General features: G+C 36.1%; 1 protein-coding gene and 1 long non-coding RNA gene across 3 annotated transcripts in view; both read right to left on the bottom strand.

Moving 5' to 3' along the window:
- NEBL (nebulette) overlaps positions 1-12,083 on the bottom strand; it is a 310,491-nt gene that overhangs the window by 131,771 nt on the left and 166,637 nt on the right. The window lies entirely within an intron of this gene.
- Positions 7,210-12,083, bottom strand: LOC141576042 (uncharacterized). The gene is made up of 3 exons (XR_012504262.1): positions 10,063-12,083; positions 9,899-9,972; positions 7,210-7,269 (listed from the first exon to the last, which is right to left on the bottom strand). It is a non-coding gene; the product is annotated as an uncharacterized LOC141576042 (long non-coding RNA).

Below are 12,083 nucleotides of genomic sequence, written 5' to 3'. Positions count from 1 at the left end.
AATAATTAGGAGTCCTTTTCTTTTGTCTAATGCACCTTGAAAGTCTACTTCTGAATGACTGCAAATTTCAACAGTGCTCACCAATGTGACTCAGAGTCATGCATCCAAAGAAAAAGACAAACCAGGCCAGAGGTCAAAAGACCTCGGCTCTAGACCCAATTATTTTACTGACAGTGTGGTAGAGCTGCAAGTTAACATCAAAAGTATTCAGAAAAACACAGACTTGAGGTCACGTGGTTCTCTGTCTAACACCCTCATCTGCGGTAACCACAGAACATAGGCTGTTTTATGAAGACAGGCTAAAAGCTGCCAAACCGGTACTTCTCCCCTCTTCTTGTGCCTTTTCTTGGGACATTTTTTTACCCCCAGTTTGTGCTTATGGTGGTTAATTTAAAAAATAATAATTTAACTAATTATTTAATATTAAAATTATTATTATAGTAATTGCAGTTATGACCTAGGGAGCAATCTGCAACAGTAAACACAGTGCTCATCAGTGTAAGAGCCTTACAGTTGTGTCATGCTTTGGCATTTACAAGTCACAGTCACAGACATTTTTACTGAGAAATCACACACACACACACATACAGGAGGTGTCAGGAGACAAGTGGGTAAGAATGTAGGAAGCAGATGGAAGGACTGTCTCACAGGCAGACTGAGCACATGCTTCATAAGCATAAGTGAGGTGAGGGGTCCCCAAAAATAGAAAAGTGTTCGATGAACTTATCCAGAAGCCTGCGATCAGAAAATCTAACAGACGACACATCATTTTCAGGTTATCTGTGTGTTCTCTGCGTTAGAGTTTAGTATTGTTATTGTTGACTTGTTAATTTAGTTCATTTAAGGAGAAGCACCATAATCTTTGGAGAATTTAGAATCTTCAAAGGTTATTATGACCTAACCCTAGAAGCAGAAATAGTAATGGAACAGAGGTTGGAAGCAATGCAAATAATTTTAGCCATCTGTCCTGCCTCTTGCTAAATATTTCACTATTTTTTGACCAATAACATAAAGCCTATGCTCAAAATGCAATATGCTAATCATTTTACTCTAAACAACCCTGTGGTGTAGTTTATTTAGTTATATAAGTGACATTAAATTATTTTTATAAGTACAAAAAAAGGTTTTCCTCCTTAAATAAATGCAGTAAATAGTGACCTATCCTTCCCAGTGCTTAGTAATTTAATACATCAATGCCTTATCTGGTGAAACATAAATGTGAAATAAAGTTATGAGCATGCTTACAATAAATGCCCAGGGGTGGACTGGAGCAACTTTTGGAGAAAATGAGGGAAATAAATGGTTAACTGCCAGCATCCACATTCATGCTGGAGGACACAAAAAGGTTCACAGCAGTTGCTAAGTTCATTTAGAGAAACTCACTTTATTTTTCCAGCAGAGCTCTCACCGGCTAATCTGTATTACAACCTGCAGGAGTCTTAATATTCTCAGCAGGATCAAGATTCGGGCCACATGGATACAGCTATTTAATCTTGCAAGAGAACAATATTTGGCAGGAAAAGACCCCATAGCACTGAGGGGATGTCCCAGAGGTTCGTTGTCAGCACAGAGTGGGCCAAGAACACCGAAGGTGGAAACCAAATAGCACCAACTGATGTTTCCCGGTTCCTTTCAGTAGCTTGCTACTCAAACACATGTGTACACGGCACATATGTTCACAAACACACACATCACACACGCACATGTGGCTCTTCAGAGGCATGTATGCTTTTATAATCAAAATGTTTTCTCAACAGTTTGGACCCAGTCAAGAAAAATGTTTAACTCAAGACTATCACTACAGAGGCTGGGAATAGGAAAGAGATGACGAAAAATGACCACAGTTTTACTTTCAAAACCCTTCAACTTCTTGAGCACTGAAAACCAAAACAGAGAGAACATGTATCTGAACTTTTAAATGCATGCAAATATTTATATATTAATTTTTAGCCATCCTGAAATTAATATCTGATCAATACTCCTGTACAAATGAGCATTTTTTTACATTTTATATGTAATCCTACATGATTAATTTTGATTAATATTGAGTAGAATTTCTGGAAGCCCAGAATTCACGGGCAAGCAGGGAATAAGGAAAACACACACAGAAATTTGAAAACAAAATTGATGCACCTACTGAGACACAGACAAACGGCATGAATCACTACTCAAGAAAATGAATCAGTAAAATCCTTCAAAACCTATCTTCAAATAGTGACGGCAAGGGTTCGATTCCTTTACCTCCCAAACTTGGTCAGTGAATTCTCCGATACGAAGTGTTTCCCGCCATCAAGCATTTATCTCTGGGCTGCAATTACCTGCTCACCTGTTACAGGGTAACTTGAGAGCTCCATGAGGTCAAGGGTCACATCTATTTTATTCCTCCTTATAGCCCACCTCCTAGCAAAGGGCCTGGCACATAGCAAACACTCAGAATGTTTAAGTCAGCGATTGCTTTCAAAGGTGGTTCCTTTCGGAGAATTTGGCAGTGGGGAGGGGGTGGGATTTAAAGATACACATTTGAAATCTGCACATTGAAAATATGAAAACAATCTTGCCTCAATGTACATTTCAGTAATGATGTCTCTCTCTGCACTCTCACAAGTAGACGCCGCATGTTCCTAACCTTATATTCACTCCTACCTTCCTTTGCTCATTTCAATGCTATCTTCTCCCTCATCTGTGCCTTCGAGTTGCACTAAGGCTCTCCTTCTCCATGAAAGCCTTTTCCAACCTTCATGCATCCTACCATGGACATAAATGCATGCAAAAAGTGGTTTCTCATTTTCTTCTGCAATCTACAGAGCCTGGTGGGATGTGATGTCCACAGCAAATGTTTCATGTGTAACAAACACACAGGCACAAGTAAGGGAATTGTGAAGGCAATTTCTACTTCTGTCTTACTCTTTATAGTCAAGGCACCATGTTCTGGAGGATTCAAACATGATCAAGGAATGCCACTTGCCTTCAAAGACCTCACAATAATTATACAATAAAAGTAAATATTTAAATTACTTTGGGGGAAATCAATTCTATCAAAAATAACACATGTTAAGAGAAACAGAATAATTTATTTTTAGGTTTTTTTCTTTTATTCCTTCTTCTAAATCTAAACCCTTTTTCATAGTTTACTAATTAAACACAGGCAAATTCTGATACATTTATAATTCCAATGATGCAATGATACAAACGCTTAATTCAAACAAATTAAAAGTTGACTTCATTACACTTAATATAGCCACAAGAGGAAAAATAAATCATAAATATGAGCAAACAAAAAAAATGATTGTAACTTCTGGTTTCTTGTCCTTAGAAATGTCTGGGGGTACTTTACAAAGCAACAGGTCCTTCAAACAGAAATTTGGAGCCTTCCTTTGACAAATATCATTGCATGTGACTCTCTACAGAAGAGGAAAACCCTACAAAGCAGCCCTGACATTGCTGAAAGAAAAGAAAGCTATAGTAGAAAATACAAGTAAAAATAAAGAAAAACAATTTTCATGGCATAATTCTTCCAGGAAAATGAAATGTAAATTAAAGAACATATCTACATACACTTAAAAAAAAGACATTTTTGCTTCTAACTTCCAATCGTGCCATCTTTTCTTTAATTGTATAAACTTGGCTTGTGTTACCAATGGGTTTTAATTAAATCCTTGTATAATGTCTCCCTCAACCCATGACCTCTTAATAAGTTAAAATGACACTTGACTATTACACTAATTAACTGAAAAAACAGCAGGCTTTAAACCTACCTTTAAAATCCATTGAAATGATAATTGTATGCCATAATTATTCACGATAATCACATCTGGGGACTCCACAAATATATTTGTAAGATTTCTGGGTTTTCTTCAACATTCGTATGTGCTCACGGTAGATAGGGTCCCAAGAGGTACAATAAAACCTGGAAGAAAATTGAGATACTTTTTAAGTTTTAAATCTGTATAATTCACTGGAAATTGAGACTTAAAAAAAATAGTCTTTCTTAGACTTTCGCCGTGGTATGAGGCTGTCTCTTTTCTATTGTCACACCTCTGCCCTTGGTTTCTCCACAGCTGCCCAGGCCAAAGTGCCAGCACAGGACATCTGAAATCTATACATTCTGAGCTACGTAATTCAACTGAGGGCCGGGAAACTTAAAAAGAGAGTTACTACTGTGAGTTGTCTTTGCTTCTATAAATGATTATGGATCAAAACCACAAATAAAAAGAGCTTGAAGGGGCCAATTAAAGATTAGAAATAGGACCTACAGGGAATGTTTTTGAATTTAAGATGATCCGGTTTGAAAATAGGAAAAAATTTAAACACTGAATGTACAAGTTTTCCCGGAACAGCAACAGTCAGTCCCATCTACGCCACTGAAGACGACAGTTTATGATGGAAGCTTACATGTCAAAGTGCATCTAAAACGTATGTTGCTTAATTATCTCAGAATTATCCTATGATTTACGTAGATCCTTTCTCATTTAGCCCTTCCCCAAATTCATCTCTTAAAGCCCTAACCCTCAGTCTTCAGCTTCACAAAGTCAGAGAGGCCAAACACATACCACATGAAATGCTAATTAAAACCAAAACGTGGAATGCATGTGTGAAGTGGGTGGAACAGGTAACAGTGCTACCGTACAAAGCACTGTTATGATTCAGGAATGAGAAAGATCGCTGAATCTGAGGGTCTGAATGTGGGTCTGGGATCAGGGGGGTGGTGATGTCACAAACAGACACTGTGAAATTGTTCCAAACAAGAGGAATGACTCATGCAAAAGCCCAGAACAGAGTAAGGAGCCAGGCCTAAAAGAAATGGAAGAATAGTGTTGAAGGGGAGTGAAAGATAAGGTGAAAAATAATTTAGAAGCAGATTGTGGAGGGTCCTTAGAGTAAGAAATTAAGGGTTTAGGAGATGGGACTTTATTCCACTCAAAGTGGAAGTCCAAGGAAAGTTTTTTACTGGGTCATAATTAGGGTTATAATGAAAGAGATTTTTAGAAAGAGTCATCAGGTGACTGCGTTTAAAACACAACGGAAGGAGCAGAAAGAATGTGAAAGGAGAAAAGGCCAAATCGAAGATTCCTGTGATAACTTAGGCAGGATGAGGGCGTGAACACAGTAGGACTGAAAGGAACAGGGGGGGGAAAGGGACTTCACAAAAGAAGGATCTTCAGAAACTGTTTGCTGGATCTTTGATCCCTGTTTCCAAAAAGATGTCATACATATTAATACTTTTATTATGGGGGGGGGGGTCTGTCCCCAAACCTCCCCCTTAGACAATGCTATTTTACAACCAGAATCCTTGTACTTGCCATGCACAAGTAATTACTGGTCTGGGATATATTTGTTTCTTTAAGTGACTGTGGCTTAAAAAAAAAAATGAGGATAAAAAGAAGAGTTCAACCTTTGAAGTTCTGCCCTAGGTGGAAAAATAAAGCAAAACCAGGTGTAAGGGAAACCACAGATTTAGAAATGAGAAAGGACCAAGAGGTAATTTTCCGTACATTTTTCTCATAAAAGTGTAAGTATTCTTCATAGAAACACTTTCCCCAAGGAGAGGCTGTTCAGAGGCTCTAATTAGACTGGGGATGTCAAAGTGTTTTGAAATGAATAAACCACTCATACATGTGGTAGGTATTATAAGGAAAAGACATGGTACTGCCCTATCACTTTCTTTGACATATTTGATCTTTGCTTTAAAGATAAAGCTACTGACCCACTCTTACCCCAGAATACATCGGAGTTACTGGCTGAGATGGGTTGGAGATAAAGCATGAAGTAACACATAAACTCACTTTGTGAAAATATTAGATTTCAAGGGCTTAAATCTAAACCATTGACCTCATCACTAATCACCTATGTTAATCAGCCCCGTTATGGGTTATAACAAAACTACTACCCCATTCTCCATTCAAGCTACTTGGTGTACTGGATTTCGCTACTCAAAATCAGAAGATTTCATATCAGCTTTTCATAAGTTATAAAACAGGCTTCTTGCATGAGGAACAAAATTCACAAGTAATCTATTTCAACACTGAATGTTGGGGGGAGGGTGTAGCTCAAGTGGTAAAGTACATGTTCAGCATGCACAAGGTCCCGGGTTCAATCCCCAGTACTGCCATTAAACAAATAATTAAATAAATAGATCTAATTACCTAACCACCCCCCCCAAAAAAAAAACACTAAAAAAAAAAAACCCACTGGAAGTTGCTTTCTTACCTTTCTTGACTTTAAAAAAAAACTTATGTTTGCTTAATATATTAAAAAAAAAAAGAAAGAAAGAAAAACCCTGTGTCAGTTGTTCAGGTCCACATAAGACCAAATTGCCTCATACACTATAATTTTGCTACCAGTTCACAATTAGCATGCACGTCTCATGCATGAGTTGACCCAATTACATAACAAATTTTGCCTCTGGGGACTTCTCCTGACTGCTTGTCTTCTGTCACCATATGACTCAATTTCACACCATCAGCAGCCTGAACGTGGCCACAGTCAGTCTCTGTCAAAATGATTTATTTAAATTACAAACAGAGACCAGATCCCTAGGTAATCCTCCCTACCCTCTTGCTCACCCTAACACAACCTAACTTTGAATCAAATCTTTCAGTGGTCCATAGGTACTCCTATTCAATTATTAGGCCATGGTTACCGCCAATAATCTAATCTTTTTTTGAGCTAACTCACAAAGTCTCAGGGATCTAAGTCAGCAGTATCCACGTGTGCTGATTAATGGGCATATAATTTATTTTTGCATTCTAAGAAGTCAATGAAAAATTATGTAGCTGTCTCAGAAAACAAAAATAATTACAATTCAATATCAAATTACAGAAAGACTCTTTTCTATAATGTTTAAAAAAAAAAAAAAAGACTTCAACCTTAACTTTCCTTGTAAAGCAAGTAGACATTTCTGGGTATCCTAAAAGTGAAAATGGTAGTAAAACACACTATTTAGGAAACAGGATAGGTAATCAAAATTATACATACTTACAGGGTGTGTATAGATACAGAATACAGAGCAGGTGAACACACTCCTGTCTGTTTTGTCTGTGGGCCAGTGATCTACGGAAAGGGAGTTCTAAGGATTCCCACTGACACCAACACACACAGGCACACATGCACACACACACATGCACAAGTACTCCCGCTGTAAGTCAAGGCACAAATCTTGACGAATCACATAATAGTATGCTTACCATTTGAATTAGTCTGTAAAATACAAGCTTTTGTCATCTGGGTTTTTTTTTTTTCCTCCGCCTTCATATAATATTTCTCCATCATCTGAAATAAATTAGAAAATAAACATCTAGATTTTATCTACAGCACATTTATCAGAGTCTCTCGGGGTTGAACTTCACCGTATTACTTCACAACTTATCCCCCAGACTGTCTCAGCTAATTGACAATGTAGCTTATACTGGTGTGTAAACAGGCAGAATGAAACGCGTTGATAACCTTCTCCAGAATGGACTGTGTCCCACAGATGTCTGGGGGTGATTCAGCCTTGCTACCCTGCTGCAGGTTTCCTGAACGCACTGCTTATGGACATGAAGGTAGTGACCACATGAATTAGAAACAGCCTTTACAACTACCCACACAAGCTAGAGCTATGGGACAACAGAGAAAAGGTTTTTTTTTTTCCTTAAATGTTCAAAGGCACGGGAATTATTCAATTCATGTTTGTATGTTGTCCTTTAAGAACACTGTCCTAAAATATCACTACGTACAGTAACTGAGGAGGTGCACTAGGACATTTCTGCCGTTTCTGAATTTATGCCCTAGAATTTGGTGGGGTAGAGGTACAGGCAATCAGAGAATTTCATGGAAAAAAATTTTCTTTATTTTAGGAATCAGTTCTGTTTCTTTCCAACTATTCGGTAAATTGTGAAATCCTGCCTCTTTTCTTATTCTTTCTGCAGCTATACTAAGTGAGTAATAGAGCAGAAGTTTAAATTGCAGCATTTAATAACTCTCCAGTGTTCAATATGTTGGCATTATAGACTCTGAAAGAAGCGAGTTAAGGCTGGATCGGCTCTCACCCTGGTCATTGCACACAACTTCAAATTTACTGTTGTATTTAATCCCACACCTCAGTAACAGACACAGACTGAGTGGGCATTTCCAAATGATTTCAAATCTTTGACAAATGAATATGAGAGTGTCTGAAAGAATTTCATGAAACTGACAGAGACACGAGCAATCAAAAATGCCCATTCATCCATAGCATATCATCCAAAACACCTAGGAGTTGTCATTAAATCCACTGTTTTATGTCTTTATACTTTCCTAACTCCAAAAGGGATTAAAGGCAGTTTAGAAAGATCCAGCCAGTATTCAGAGATAAACTAAAAACAAGTAAGAAAATGAAGCAAATGGTAATATAAGGATTGCCAAGACCCTGACTTAGTTAACCCATCTACATCAACCTGTATTAAACTTGGAGCTCAAATCCCAAATTCCTTATGATTTTCAGGATGAGCCCACTCCATCCCAGCATCTCCAGCAGGAAGATTCTGGGGTCTCTTCCGTCTGCCCTTTTTTCTCTCAAAACAGACACAATCCAGGCCACTGTCAAAAATATCTGTCTGGAGTTGGCCAATATATTTCAGAGTTTGGATTTATCTGAATGCGGAAAACTGGACCAGCCAAAGTACCACCCTTCAGATTAACCCAAGTTTCTTATAGAAAAAAAAAAGCCCTTGAGTAATATGGAAAACCTGTGAGGTTGCGGGAAAAGTTCATGAAGTTGTAGCCTTATAAATGAATAATAAATTCACTAGACCTCAGAATATTTAACAGCTTCTTTTCTTCAAGAGTAAATCCCTAACCACTTGTGCACTGTTGGTAGGATTGTAAATTTGTGCAGCCACTATGGAAACCAATACAGAGGCTCCTCAAAAAATCAAAAATAGAACTAACATATTATCCAGAAATTCCACTTCTGGGAATATATCCAAAAACACTAACTCAAAAAGATATCTGCACTCCCATGTTCATAGCAGCATTATTCACAATAGTCAAGACATGGAAACAACCTAAGTGTCCACCGAAAGATTAATGGATAAAGAAGTTTTGAGATACATGTACACATACACACAATGGAATATTATTCAGTCATAAAAAATGAGGAAAGCCTACCATTTTCAACAATATTGATGGGTCCTGAAGGCATTATACTAAGTGAAATAAGTCAAAGAGACTTATTGACAAATACTGTATGATCTCACTTACCTGTGTAATTTAAAAAAACAAAGAAACAAAAGACCACACCAAACTCATAGAAAAAAGGATCCATTTGATGGTTACCAGAGGAGTGGGGAGAGGGAGAACTGGAGGAAGGGGGTCAAAAGGTACAAACCTCCAGTTATAAGGTAAATAAGTACGAGGGATGTAATGGACAACATGATTGTATTAGCACTGCTCTTATGATATACAGGAGAGTTGTTAAGAGAATAGAACCTAAGAGTTCTCATCACAAAGAGAAAATTTCTTCTTTCCTTTTCATTGTCTCTACATGAGAGGATGATGTTAACTAAGCCTACTGTGGTCATCACTTCACAATATACGTAAACCAACCATCATGCTGCACACCTTAAACTTATACTGGGATGTATGTCAATTATTTCTCAGTAAAACTGGGGGGGGGGGGAGTATACCCCTAACAGTAATATTACAAAATCTATATACTTTTAAGGCTATCCAAATGTTAATATGCCTCATCATCATGGCCAAAAGAACTACTTATATGACTTCTATGGTTGCTAACATCAAGGCAATTGCACAATTTTTTAAAAGATATTATCTAAATTCCATACTTCTAAAAAGTCAGTGTTGTGTAAATTATAGGCTTAATCTAAATGGCATTTTGCATATACTACTATGTATATGATAAATATAGACTTATACATACCTGTTATAAGGGTTTTTTGCATATTTAAGAAGGGATCTGCAAACAGCCTCTGGTATTGAATAAAATGTATATTCCTGCTAATGATAAAGGTTGGTGAAATGATCAGTTCTTTTCTTATTAAATATGAATATTGACTTAATTTGAATGTAAATTAAAAGGCTTACCTTTGAATCAACTGCAATCCTTATGTTAGCTGTCGGATGTCTTAAGTAGAAATGTTTAGTTCTTTTTGAAATAAATGTCTGTGATAGTTGAAGATTTATGATGTAACTTTGTTTTATGCAGTGTTATTTTTATTTTTTTTAAAAAATGTTCTCCAAAAGTGATCCAAGGAAAGAAACATTACAGAATATAACTGCCAGTGGAACATATCTCTAATTTGCATTTTAAAAAACAGAAATAGGATTTTGATTTAATGAAAGAATGAAGAGGAAGAAAGACAATGAAAGTGATCTTCAGAATTCATGACTGGTGGGTTGTTGGAATGGGGGTAGGAAAACTGAGGGACAAACGCCATGAATCTTTAAAATTCAAACCTTTCTCTTCAAAGGAAAAAGTTCTTACTGAAATAAAATGTCCATTTAAAGAGCAAACAATGAATAAACCTTAGGGAGTATGGCAAAACAAAGTGTTTCCTCTGCCTTCTCTCACTCCTTAAATAAATATTTTAAAATATCAAATAATTCCATTTTTGAACTTTTGACAAATACAATTATTTCTCAACTTATATCCTATGATTCTGTCTACAAATTTCCTCTATCTATCTATCTATCTATCTGTATGTATGTATATAATGATAATGGCCAAATACAAGTGAGTTTAAAACAATCTGCTAATTAAACATTTCCTGGAAATCAATGCTACATAACTTAAAACACTTAGATATACACATTTTGGTGACTGTACAAGTGATACACACAATAGACTTCTAGTGAAAAATGGTATAAATCCCACATATTTGCCCAAACTTTCACATCAGGTACATAGTTGCTGACTTTAATTCTTATTTCCCCTTGAATACCTAACATTGAACTAATTTTTTTCTGGAAAAAAATTCATGTCAACACACTTCATATAAAACTTTAGAAGAAACATAATTACATATATGGATCAGAAAAATTAAGAAGAGCTGTTTATCCACCTTTAATAAATACTGGATTAACACATTTTGGTCCCTCATATGTTTTGAACTTCTCTGCTAGTCTCAATTTTCTTTTTCAAGAAAGTCTTATTACTAAACAAGATGCAGCTTTCAAATCCAAAGCAACTTCAAATATAAATGTTTATTTCAAAAATTAGATGTAATATGTCATTTCAGCAAATACCTAATTTAAAATATGAAATCTTATATACACACAGTCAGCAAATATGAGATTTCTCCAGATACCAATAACCTTGTGTGTATATTTTGTACACTTATCCACAGCAAAAAATTAACTGATAGGTTTTACTATTTACCTATACAAGTCCTATTTTGGAAAAATTCAAAAGCTGAGAATCACTCAAAATGGAATAAGATGCTAAATTACAATAAATTCTTTTAATAGCGGTGACTATTATTTCTGAATACACAATTAATTTATATAATTAAATTGATGTACTAAATAAATCAATTTACTAAACACATCAACTTAAATAAATTACAAGTGTATTCAGAAATATACAGGCATATCTCAGAAATATTGTAGGTTCAGTTCCAGAGTGACTCAATAAAGCAAATATCACAATAAAGCAAGTCCCATGAATGTTTCAGTTTCCCAGGGCATATAAAAGTTATGTTAACACTATAGGGCAGTCTGTTAAGTATGCAACAGCATTATGTCTTTAAAAAGCAATGTACATACCTTAAGTTAAAGATGCTTTATTGCGAAAAATGTCTAAACATAATCTGACAACAAAGTGTTGCCACAAACTTTCAATTTGTTAAAAAAAATTATCTGTGACGTGTAATAAAGCAAAGCACAACAAAATGATGTATGCCTGTTGTCACTGCTGTTAAAGTGTTAGGCTCCAGATAACTGTGATCAAATCAAAGGGAAGGAATTTAACAGATGAACTTGGCATATTTTCTGAGGACACTGAGTACTCCTTGCAGCCCATAGCAATAAGAACACTTCCAAGTTGCCCGATTTCACTTTCACACCAGAACTACAAGTTAGGGTATCACGTCACTGAGCAAATGGTC

The sequence above is a fragment of the Camelus bactrianus genome, chromosome 35, assembly GCF_048773025.1.
Source record: "Camelus bactrianus isolate YW-2024 breed Bactrian camel chromosome 35, ASM4877302v1, whole genome shotgun sequence".
In the NCBI taxonomy this organism is placed as follows: Eukaryota; Metazoa; Chordata; class Mammalia; order Artiodactyla; family Camelidae; genus Camelus; species Camelus bactrianus.
This window is presented reverse-complemented; position numbering and strand designations above follow the sequence as displayed.